Raw genomic sequence first — 12,002 nt, 5'->3', positions numbered from 1 at the left:
AATTTGCATTACTCATGCGAGAAAATATGTGGTATGCAATAAAACACGGACTCGAACAAATATTCTCAAATTCTTACATGGATAAAAATCTTTCTTATCATCTTCTAAATATACGATTTAATGCATTATCATGTCGTGTATATCCAGGTCACCGATTCGACCTGTAAAATCGATTCAGACACCTTCGTGTCATATTTTCTTTTCTCCATCTTTATACGTAAAACGCCTTTTCCGAACAGCCTCATTGTTGCGCGTGAAAAATACACGATGGTCAACAAAACCAGCTGACCATTTTCGCGCGAAGAACGATGTGTAATTCTCGTTTTCCAGGTTGTTTCCCTAGAGCTAGACCCACGAAAGATCCATTTATAAGTTTCGAGCAGAATGCCATTGGAATCCGATCACAGAAGTGTCTTAATTGGCGTAACTTTTCTCAAGAAAGAGAGTTGCTTGTGGCGAACAAACTTGCAGTTGTTTGAACTCCAGCAAGCTTTAGATTCGAAAAGTTTTCAGCTCCAGTTAATTATTCTGTGAAAAAGAAACGACGGATATTTGTGTAATGTGATTTGTTAATTGTGACGGCTCTATAGCGGTTCACATAAAAAAGACTACACTTATTCTAATGTGGTATAAATTAAATTTGTAATAATGCCGCTGAATTTCGTGATTATAACACTGCGATAAATTTAATATTTATACGTTGAATTGTATTGAAAAGTTATATTGAGTTATCTACAAATTAATACGACGGATATCTACTAGAGATTCTAATCTTATAATGAGAATTTTATTCTCTAGATATCTGATATGACACAATTTTGTATATAAAACTATATATATTATATAATGGAAAATGTGTGTGAGGACAGTTTTCGTATATTTCATAGATATTCTCATGATTGTCGACACATTTTGGTAGAGGTAGCAATGATAATTTATTGGAAATTAAATTAATTGGAAAACAAAATCTCTTTTGTTCTCTTTGATAAATTTAGAATTTTTATTGTGCATTTTATAATTGCGCGTTTCCTTCGCGCGTAGATTGCTTTGTTTTTGAGCCTTTCCTCTTAACTCGCAAAGCAAATATCGACCTTTCACGTCACTTCAGTTTCGGTGCTCGCGATAAAACGGGCACGTTCACCCGTCGCGAGATAAACACTGCATGCATTATTTCGCCGAGTTCAAGATAATTCGCCAGTTTTCTAGCTATTTTTTGCATAGTGAATTTACGTGCCGTCGCTCGCGGATTAAGCGTGGAAAATATCGTTAGTGCATTGCGTGATGGCGTATCATTCGTTGAATTTTCGTGGCGCCGATTACGTTCTGAAAAAATATGGCGCTCTATAGACGTAACGATACTGTTTCGATGCATGCGTTCCATCACGCGGCTCGATCCGAATCTCCGTAACTATTTACGACGGATTGACGTAAATCGTTTCTTTTTACGGTGCTCCTCGCAAATATTAGAGACATGTAGAAGTATTGGAACAAATACGATCAAGATCTTGTTTATACAACTCTCCGCAGACAAATCAGTAGAACGATTGTCCGACTTGAAGCATTTCTTTCGAAATGACGGTACATATTTGATTCTGTGCATTTGATATTACATCAACAAGTAATTTCATTCGTTGTATTGTTTTCTCTATATTTCTGCTGTATTTATGCAAAAAAATTAGCTTGTGCAGATGACATATAATATCTTTGAAAAACTAAAATGGAACTGACGAGATAAGATTAAATATTGATCATCCACTGGAAACAATCTGATTTTTCCTTTCTTGGACGGTTTTCTCGCGTGCTAGTACCAATTTTGTTGCAGGGGTCAAGACCTAAGTTGAGAATCCATTATGTTCTAATGAGATTGCTCCGCTGTCCGATATTGCTCCGAACAATTTCTCGCTTAAGTATACGGTTTGGAAGCGCTTCCCAAAGTATTCAGAAATGAAATAATGTAATCACGAGAACCTAAAGGAATCAAAACGGAAACTCGTGCAGTGAGTTAGGTATGCGACAATGTGAAAACGTTGCGTGACTGTTACGTAGCATATTCCGAAGCGTGGAAATATGTGACGCTGTCCTAGGATTTGCGCAAGGTTAACATGCGACTGTTGAAGCCTTGGAATGATATTTTTGTTTTTCCTCATTTTTATGATTTCGTTGGCCATCGAACGCGTGCATCATTCGTCCGAATATGTGAACGCATACAAAATTAATCGACAACAGCGTATTGTATATTAAAATTTCTTTCGACGTACTTATTCTCGTAAATATCTTGTAACCAAATTACACGCAGAACAATACCGAACGAATAAAATATAAATCATGTACAATTCATTGTGCAATTTATCAAAAGATTTTGACATATATTTATGGAAGTTGCATTGAAACAAGTTGTTAATACTGCACGAATTTTCGGACGTATTTTTTATTCGCCCGAATATTTCGCGTATAGGAAGGAAAAACTTTACAGATTGATACGGCGATTAATTTCAAGCAGTAGTATAATATTTTTTTTAAAGGAAAAAAGAATAAATTGCAGAGAAATATTAATAGAGATGATATATTTATCCGCAACATTTTACATTATTATCTGTTAAATTTCGATTAATTTCGTTAATTGTAAAATTGTTTAAAGAATCGTTATTTTAAAATATCACGCATTAGCATCGATATTAAGCAAGTTAGAGGATTTCTACTGATGGAAAGAAAGTTTTACATCGGAGTTTTCATCATCGGATGGTTGAGTGAAACAATTTGATTTCTTTCTCCGAGAACGATTGTACACGTTAATTGCTTCCTGTTCTGCGTGAATCAGTTATTGTTCTTTTTTAGCTACGTTGCATGCGTACGATTACCACGAAATCGAAGATGGTTTTACGTATCCTATTAAAATCCCGTTTCTTTTATCTGAATCCGTACATTTCTCATTCTCTTTTATGGAAAATACCTTGTCTGTATTTTGAATTTCTAGTCATGGGACGGTATGAATTTTGCAAAGACTGAATCCTCAGAATGCCGCGTACGTAGCTTAACGTGAGAAAATAGAGTTACAATTCTGTCGCGTTAAAGCAGAGACTTTGGGCGAGAATAAACATCTATAATATTTATTACGTGTAATGCTTGATCTAACGCTACAATTTGTTCATTATTACTTTTTTAAAGAGATTTATTAAGAAATTATAAAATTTAGTTTTTTTTATATTACAAAAGAAGTAAAAATACATAAGAAAAGTCTGAATTCTAATTAGAAATCTTTTTCCAATTACTTATTTTCATCCATTTATAGGTTTATATTGCATATTGTTCGTATCGTCGTATCTTAATTGTCATACCATTCAATTTAATAATCGTGGTTCCGTATCTATAGGCAAGAATCGTTTAAACGGTTATAACTGCCGTTGCGCATGCAACGTCTTAATGTAATTTTCCTAGTAATTCGCGACAAGTAAGATCCGTGCAGAAATTCTAGTTGCTCTCTCCCCACTTAAGAGGTTCAATGTATGCATTTAGATATTCGCATACCCTTACTTAATGCGATATTCATGATGCTATAGCGGTTAATGCAATTAAGGCTTTATATAACATTTAATTCGCTTCAGCTTCCATTCAAAACAGCTTTACGTACAGCCTTCCAATCAGCTAATTTACGTGCACACATCAAAAACGTTTGCGTTACTCGATATCTTTAGACCTTTAGTGAATCATGCATTGTTTATTTTCAAACGTTAAAAATAGACTTAACGTACAGCGCGTGCCTATAATAAAGGGTATCTATAATTCAAGCGCAATGACAAGGATGCATTCGTTCGTTATTTCGTTTCGACGTGATTGCGAAAACAGTTATCACAATTGGCATTCGAAGTATCAGCAACGATGCAATTTATATGGTTCAGTCTGTCGTAAAACAATGCACGCGGTGCATTCATTTATCGATATAATTCGAAATAATTTACCGTTACGGCGTGATACATCGAAATTCACATGGTAATAGGAAAGCACAGTCACAGCGCGGCTCTCGTGTAAAGTAATTTTTATTTTATTTTAATATAAATATAAAACAACTTATATTTTACATATAAAATTGTTTCTGCGGCTAAATGGAATTCCACAATCTTTTCCTTTTTAAATGCCTAGAATCTAACACACGCTCTTGGCATGTTCAACAGTATGTTCGCAATATCTGCTTGGATATACAATATATTGTATGAAGCTTTTAAGCTCTGTGCAAGAAAAAGACAGGGTTTAATTTGTGTGATTTGTTTACTGCAGGGAATACACATTGCGAACAATACTGTATTATAGCAAGCAAGTATAAAACTAATTGATCTTGATCGATTACCGAAATACTAATCTTGATTAAGAACAACCACTTTGTTTTCGATTATTTTAAACGAATTAAAGGTATTTTATTTTTACTTTTTTGTTATTACAAATTTTAGATTTAATAATTAATATATTTCGTGCTATTGAATGTTGCAAGATCTGAGAAATTCATCATCCATACAATTGAAAAATTTTAAATACTGAAAATTGAACATCATGAAATTTTATAAAAGCGTATAATTTTTTAAATAATATTTTACTTTCTAATAAATTTGGAGCAATATTGTACGTGAGTATACATATATAATAAAAGCAATTATTGCTGTCACAAAATTTGATTGCTGCATATTTGCAATTTTATCGATATTGTAATATTGTGATTTTAACTCTTTAAATACGCAATTCTCACGCATCGGTCGTGCTCTTCGGCAAAGCTATTATCGCTGATATATCTGCAATGAATAATGACGGCTAGCAATATGGTTAATTGCATAGTGTTACGCCCCAACTCTCACATGCACTGATGGAGCGCGAAGTATATGCCAGTTTTGATGGGGTATTTGAATTGCAACAGATAACAGTGCGAGATAAAGTATGTTTATTTTATTTTACAAATTACATCGCGCCCTGGTTAACATTAGCAAATAGCAAATAATAGCAAAATTACATATTAAATAGTTGAATAGTTGTGTTAATACGTTTAATGTATATGTCAATTTTTTAATACTATATAAGTACTTCCATTTACATCAATAATTATTAATTAATCGATTTAATGTTAAACAAAACTATTTGTGTCGTTTGCCAACGAAGATTATAGTATTTTGCAGTTATGACAAATTACGTTACGCGATTACAGATAATTATATTTTAAATAACTAATTAATTGCATAAATATGTAATATATGATTGTAGTAATTAAAGCCAATTGTACTTGCCGTTATTGCGAATGTGTCGCATATATTATTATTTAGCAGTCCATGAAGACATATTTTCTCTTTATATGGTCTTCTTAGTACTCATGGGTAAATGGAAGGACCGACACGATTTCCATTGGCTTCCCTTTTTTTAGGAAATTGGAAATGGCATCACTTCGGTTCAGTTGTTTGATTTCCCGAGGGGATGCGTCTTTTTTACGGATTTTTTTGCGGGCAAACAGCAGTTTTGTGATGATGATAGTGAAACGAATGATTGAAAAGCGATTTCTTTTTATTTTGTAACGTTGAAGCATTTTTTGAAACTGAAAAAAGAGGCAAGTAAAAAATATATATAAAATACGAATATAATTAAAGGGAAAAGTAAAAAATTAAGATAGGATGAAAATCTGAGATATCGACTTGCATTTTATACGTTCTTAATTTCTCTGTATTTTTTGAGAGAATGGAATAATATTTATTCGGTACGAATTCACAAGTCTTTGTTTTTAGATCGTGGAACTTGATATATAAGCAGAAAATAGCACGTTATAGTTTCTATCGCAAACACTAAAAGTGTTAGCTTTAGCCATCAACCTTCTAAAATGTCAAATAAGTATATTTACATGTGAACACAGTCGCGTAACTAACTTGGTGTTGTATAATTAAATTACAACAGGGAATTAAGTACTTTTAAACATCACGCGGTGTTAACTACTTTGCGCTGTTCGAGTTTCGGGCTAGTAGTCACACAGTTCCATCGAAACGATCAAACGAGACGGAAAATATCGCGAAATTTATAATGAACGTACAAGAAATTACATCACTCATTAATTTGCAGACTAAATTTCTCTTTTTCTTTTCTAAAATGACGGTAGCGAGGATCGTGTCGAATAACGCTTTATTTTATTCAAAGACTAATTCGGAAGATTACCTTTCTGAGTGAAAAATCGTGCCATCAGTGATTCAGCATGTATTTGTATTCAGCGGCTTGTAACAAGTGAAGCCTGACTGCGGTTTATAGGTCTAGTCTATACTTAAGTAAATTAAATTATGGTATATCTACGTTTTTTTCTATAAAATATTAATTTTTAATGTAGATCACAAGAAAGATTAGAATGGAAGAAAACAGTAATATATGGAAATAATTTATGAAAGCAAATTAAGATATTAAGATTGTAACATTAGTAAACATTTTGCATGTGTATAATAGATGAAATATAGACAGAAATTTGTTCACAGCAATTGAATTTAAGTTACAAAATTATGTCTATGATAAAATTAAACTTTTTTATAAGAGAAAATGTTTTACCAAAATTTAGCACATATTTCAATGTTGTTTCGCAGGCAAAACACATAAAACTGTCTTTCTATAAGTAACCAGAATATGCTGACATTCGAGTGGTCTAGTAAAGCTATTCATGATTTTGTCTATAAATGCTTTGCTTAACAACCCCAAATGAATCAGAAACTGTATTTTTGTTTCTTTCTACTGTTTATCTTTTAAACAATTGCAACTAATCGCGCGCAGGTCGCCACACTTAATATCTCATGTCAAACGTTCTATAAGTTCTCTATACGTTCTATAATGCTATACAATTTTCCGGCAAAGTGCCGAAGTCACAAATGGCGATTGTCATTAAGCGCTTTATTCACGTCCTGCCCGTATAGGAACTTTATCGTTAACTCCGTTGAATACGCTCGACCTTACGTACGCGCGTTACAATACAGATTCTCGGTTTGCGCTCACGTGCAGGTAGGAACGATGCAGCACAGCACTCGCCTTTGTTACGACTCATTGGTATGCACCTTGTCGCAGGCTTGTAGAGAACATCGAAGAGTTCGTATCGCGTTCGGCAATATTGTTCTAGAGCGATAAGCAACTGCAGCTCAATCAGTTCCATAATTAACGTGTGTTCGGAGTTATAATTTACTTATCGCGAGCACCGAGTGTAACTCAACGTTACTATTTGTCTCCCGAAAGTCGAGGAACAGTGGATATATTTAGTAAACGGTTAAAGCGATATGCAAATAATTTAAATCAGCCATAATGCCTTTTGATAACTGGCTCTGAATTATAATACAATTCTGTTTTCCATGCATCTGCCGCGGTCGCGATGTTCGTGTTTATGTATGTATGTAAATCGTCGTGATTGCACTATCGAGCATACCGTAGGCGAAACTTTGATGGACTCTTGCAAGCTCCAACGAGCACTTTTGCCATACGGAGAGTGCAGGATCACGGATAAACTTCTATTTTGGAGATACACCGGAAATCGATGTTCTCTCGGTGACGAGCAACGTTGAAATAAGTCGTTTATTGAAGAGGCACCTCCTCTGATGTCATATATTGAAAGCTTCGTATGATAAATGTCAATTGTGATAGTAATGCGCGTTGCCTAACAATCATTCAAACCACAGAATAACCAAATATGTTATTCGTTATCGGCATTAATTCTAGACATTATTGTTGCTAGGAATTCGGTGCACCAAAATCACGCTCATCGATCGGTATGCATATGTTACCATGTAAATTATTCGTAACCGAGTAAAACGATCTGGAATCAGTTGCGACAAAGGGTTTGTCACACGCGCTCAATAATATGAGCTCTTAGTTGTTGCGCGCAGGAAAACAAGGCTGAATTATAACCTTTGTAATAATATACAATAAATTCTTTCTGCAATACATGGAGATTATTGCAACGCAATATGTGAGCAGTTCTATTTTATTTAAAGTTTATTCACATTGTATTCAAATTTTATTCAAATTTTTAGAATAAATCGATCTCTGATTGGCATTCAAAACGATCTTCAATTTAGATATCTCGTAGAAGCTCGTTCGCTTCTATTCTAATTGCTGTGTGCGTGAAAAAGAAAAGTATGCATGTTATTGATGTATTGTTTCATCAATTGGAGAACCGTAGCGTAGGATTCTTTTCCCTCAGTCGTTTGCACTTTTTTTTTACATACAATCTAAGATAAATATTTTTCTGTTTCGCAGGGCAGGGCGCTAATTGCTACAAGTAAGTAAGTTGTTATAAATTGATTTGGCGGCAAGCGATAGTACGATATATCCGATTTTCGCATTTAATTGTATTCCGTCTTATACAAAAGTTATTCTTGATTTTTGTCTGTCACAGTTGATAAATTCTCTACGTTCATGAAATACTTCATGAATCATACGAGAGAAAGAACATCCTCTATTTCTCCTGTCAGATCTCATCCCGTTATTATCCGTGTTACGGATTCTTAATTCTCTTATCGATTTGCTGAGAGATAGCTCCTTTTTTTAAAAAAATTAATAATTCCGAGCGATACGCCCCATCTTCATTTTTCATCCGTCCATAGGATATCCGTTATCTGGTCGTATTGCGCCGCTCTAACTATTGCCGGCTCTGAAATGAACCGTCGACCGATTAGACGATGATTAGACTCAGCTCGTTGCATCTTGCTGAAGGGTTACGCGAGTTATATTGGATCTGATTACAGAGAATTGGATCGAAGATGGGGCCGACTTGAAAGACCGCGTAGGCGTAGGTAACATTCTCTTCAGACCGTAAACTTAAGACGTGTGATAGAAAACTTTCTTTTTCGTTCTTATTGTCTACGAGTTTCTTCGTCGTTAGAAGCGACGAAATTCGATCACCTTTTCCCATGTCTTTTGTTTCGCGTTTCTTTGTAAGCATAGGTCACCGAAGAAGGACAAGTTTTCTTCGCGTATAGGGTTTCTTCCTCGCGTTTATAATGCGTCTGCCGTTGAATTACCAACAGTTAATCGTCAATTGTAGCAAGCCGTAGGTAGAATCCGTTGGAATAAATACGAAGTCCTTCCGATGCACTTTCTTTTTTATTATGGTATTTCACTCGACGCTTGTGGAAACGAATTTTTCTTGCGCGAAGTTTTTATAAGATGACGCGAAAGTGCTTCTTCTTTCGATAATTTCTTTTTTCGTTGTTGGTTTATTTTAGATGGGATATTGCAGACCGTATTTCTCAATAATTACAGAAGTGCTCCTTTAATCGAGCCTACAATACGCAGAACGGCGGTACTCATGTGTGCAGACTGGTATTGATTCGAATTGGTCTGACATGACGTGATCCTATGAGATAAGACAGAGACAAAGCGATCATTATCGCGCACAGTGTGTGTGTGTGTGTGTGTGTGTGTGTGTGTGTGTGTGTGTGTGTGTGACTGTATTATAATTTTTTTATTGCTTCTTTCACTTGCATTTAATGGAATTTAAAAGTAAATTAGAAATAGATTACAAAATCTTATTTAAATGGATAATAAACGTTATTACAACTCTCGCGCGTTCAAGAAAATGACGCGTTTTTCTCAGATTCGAATATATTGCAATAGACGTAATCCGCGTTTTCGTTTGCATTCTAGGTTTTAATATTTTATTGTGCTTAGTGACATCTGTGCGTCAATAGGAAAGAAATTGTATGTTTTATATATGACACATTGACGATGACAGCATAAGCGATAAAAAAAATCCGAAGGTTGTATAGAGCTCTGAAATCGACGAAACTGCAAGATATATCGCAAACATAAATTTATACGGCAACTCTTATCACACGGATTCCCTCGTATTTCCTATTTCTTCTAGTAATATTCGCGCATGTCGTATTTCGTGTGGGATAATAAATGTTTGAAGAGTGAAGGAGCTCGCATCCCTTCACGTCAATCTTCTAATAAACTTGCGTGGGTCATTGCCACGACGACGTAGCGATCCTTAAATTAGGGTGGGAAGAAAATAAATCGATGGGCGAAACTGTTTGGGATTGGTTGGCTTTTCTTGTAACACGTGACGATTAGTGGATGAATAAAAATGGATTACAATTCGTGATTAATTTTTCCGTGCTCAGATGTGAGATTTAATATTGTATATTTGAAAAAGTTATTATAAATACTGCAGGAATTTAGAACAAGAATTATATTAATGTATGAAAAAATTATTTTAAAGATAGGTATTCACAATTATTAATACATATAATATTCACACTTGGATATATTTAGTTGGAAAAAGATATTTTAAATTTGCACTTGAAGGTATACCGATTTCATAGAAATATATATTCTTATTAATTTATACTTTACTTTGTGAAATTGTAGAAATATGATGTCGACTGTATTAAAAGTAGATTCATATGTTTTATTTTTCCATGATAAAAATGTAACAACGTAGGCGGCCATAATAAAGTTACAAAATCTTTATAATCATTATCCTTCTTTCCTCTATTTTCACGTTTTTTTTTTTAACTGTCATCTCCACTTTGTTGCATAATGAGATAATACAATATTCATGTTCTGAATTATGTAATGTCTTCTCAAACGACGCAAATTTATTGGTTACAAAATTAGAATTCGTCGAAGCGTCGCGTCGTTATCTGTGTCGCTGCTACTTGTTGCTATTGAAATATTAAATAATGCAGTTACATCTTATGCGAGGTAATTAACAATTTTCCAAAAGTATTACGTTCGGACGACAAGCTTTTGTTCCATTCTTCGTCCAATCTCCTGCATTTCACTTAATTTATAATATCGAAACCCGAGTTAAGTCCGTCTAAAATGCTACACTCGCTGATGTTTCACTGTCGTTTTATCATTAACTTCGTTTTTCCCTCGCAATAAATTATTACCTTAATTAAAGTCCAGCGAACATTTCTGCACGCGCGGATGTGTTCGAATGAATCTTGTTGGGTTTGAGGGAAAAAGGGAGCGAGTCAGACGAGTACTAATTACATCCATCTCTGCGTGTATAATATCGCGCGAACAAGATTGCTCGAGAATTTCAAAGAATCTCTCCAATTATTTAAAAAAAGGGAAAAGTGGTCCGGAAATCATTATGAACGATTGTGCGTTTTATCGTGTTTTCATTATCTCGGGATTTATTGATGTTAATCTTTTCGCGTGCGCGCGTAAAAAGTTTTTTTTCTTATAAGGCTGGGGGTGCTTAAATTATTTTAAATTCATGGCATGTTTTATCACATTTTAATTATATTCTGGCGCCGGTTAACTTTATATTTTCATAAGAAATTTTTTTCTTTACGTAGACCATTTAGTGTTGACTATTAGTTTAACTCGTAAAGCATTTGCAAAGTCTTTAAATTAAACTTATACTTCACGGGTTAACTTATGTTTACAATGATATGTTTAACGTGATATATGTTACTAACTAGCAGTAGATGAAATTGGTTTTTTATATTTTAATTCTCTACGATATGTACACAACGCACACACGTGATTTTTTAAAAAATTATATTTGAATACAAAAGTATTAAAGGTAAAATGGAAAACATTTCACAACAAGGGTAAAAGGGTAACATGGAAAAAATAGTTTTTTTTATTTATTTTTTCATTTATTTTTTATATAACATACCCAGCGTTATATTTAAAAATTTAATCACAGTATAATGCTACGAATTTAGCAATGAATTTTTGAGCATTCACTGAAAGATTATTTGAATGAAAGAGTATTAAGGTTAATTTTAATAATTGTGTTTTTAATATGTATTATATATCCGAACATGAATAAGCTTTTCATGCATAAGAATTAAATCCTTCGGAAATAGTTATAGTTTCGTAGAAATTAATAACACTGCTTCTAATTTTAATAAAGTAGCGCTTCTTAATGTACACTGTACACTATATATACTACAATTAAGTTTCTCATGCATAAGAATTAAGCTATTATACTTTAAAAGTATAGAACTCTATGAAAATTAATACATGTACCAAACAATACGTTGAGTTTCGGT

The 12,002-nt window shown here is 33.8% G+C and overlaps 1 protein-coding gene across 1 annotated transcript in view; it reads left to right on the top strand.

Moving 5' to 3' along the window:
- Positions 1-12,002, top strand: part of LOC112451711 (cAMP-specific 3',5'-cyclic phosphodiesterase, isoforms N/G) — a 315,563-nt gene that overhangs the window by 20,681 nt on the left and 282,880 nt on the right. The window lies entirely within an intron of this gene.

Source organism: Temnothorax curvispinosus, unplaced genomic scaffold, assembly GCF_003070985.1.
Source record: "Temnothorax curvispinosus isolate PA1 unplaced genomic scaffold, ASM307098v1 QBEX01002454.1, whole genome shotgun sequence".
NCBI lineage: Eukaryota > Metazoa > Arthropoda > Insecta > Hymenoptera > Formicidae > Temnothorax > Temnothorax curvispinosus.
Note: the sequence above shows the minus strand (reverse complement) of the source record. Positions and strands in the feature narration are given on the sequence as shown.